Below are 1,190 nucleotides of genomic sequence, written 5' to 3' on the forward strand. Positions count from 1 at the left end.
TTGGTGGTGCCTGTCTGGTCCCTCATGCTTCCTAGGAGAAATGAGCATCCCATTGTGAATGGTGGAGTGTTAACCACAGCACCTTTCCAGCTGTTTGCCCATACAGTTCCTGGCTCAACATCTGTCTTTGCCAAAAGCCAAAACAGGAGCCCTTGTAAATATAGCAGTGTACAGTTCTTTGATGTAAATCAGAACAAACGTGCTCAATTTGCAAGCAAACGGTCTGGAATCTTTTGTAAGAGTTGGGGTTTTTAGGGAGGCAGCATCATTACAAGATTCCACATGATCTGTGCACTTAGGTCACGGCCTGAATGAGGTGCTGGGGGCCAAACTGCTTTATGAATGTTAAGGTACTCCCACATCTGACCTCGCAGTCAGAAAATGTAACACTACTGCTCAGGTGCCACAGTGTTAAGGCAGGAATGAGGAAAGAAGGCAGGAACAGGAATAGGTTCTGGCCTGTATATTAAAAAATTAGATATGGTAGCCTAGTCTGACTGCAGTGCACTCTGGCAGGCATGGAGAGCAGTGTGAAGGTGTTTCTGACAAGGACAGGAATAATGAATGGAGCTTGCCCACGTGCAGACTGGCTCAGCACAGTGCAAGGTACACCAAATAGATTTGACCTGGTTTGTTTCTCTTTATATTGGAAGAAACTGAATAATCCCCATCCTCAAGCAGTACTTTCCACTACATGGTTAAACGGGAGTGCTGCTACCTGGAGATAAACATCTGCAAATTAGCACACCAAAGTAATTTATGTGCATGAATCCTGAAAGGCTGACTTTAATTTTGAGAAAACGGGAAATTCCAGAACATGTGGAGCAAATGTGCCAGCATCTAGGGAGGCAAATGAGATGGGTGGGTAATGAAGCTGCCTAGCAAGATGTTCATCCTAGGGAAAACGATGGGAAAGCTGACCTGGGATTCGTTCAAGTGGAGTTAATGCTGGTTGACACAGCCTAATAGAAAGCAGATCTTGTCAAAACCCAGCTGCGCTCTTCCCATTGTAGACCTCACCAATAATGGCAGAGGTGAGCAGTTCTTACATTTCTGTTTCCACTTACAAAGTTTGGCGACAGGAAATGAACTGGTACCTGTACATCTTACTCCTCTAATAGAGTATGAAGAACTGTGGTAGGCAGAATGTCATGGCCAGATAAATCCAGGCTGAATGGTAAAACCAGGCT

This window comes from Haemorhous mexicanus, chromosome 6 (genome assembly GCF_027477595.1).
Source record: "Haemorhous mexicanus isolate bHaeMex1 chromosome 6, bHaeMex1.pri, whole genome shotgun sequence".
Taxonomy (NCBI): Eukaryota; Metazoa; Chordata; class Aves; order Passeriformes; family Fringillidae; genus Haemorhous; species Haemorhous mexicanus.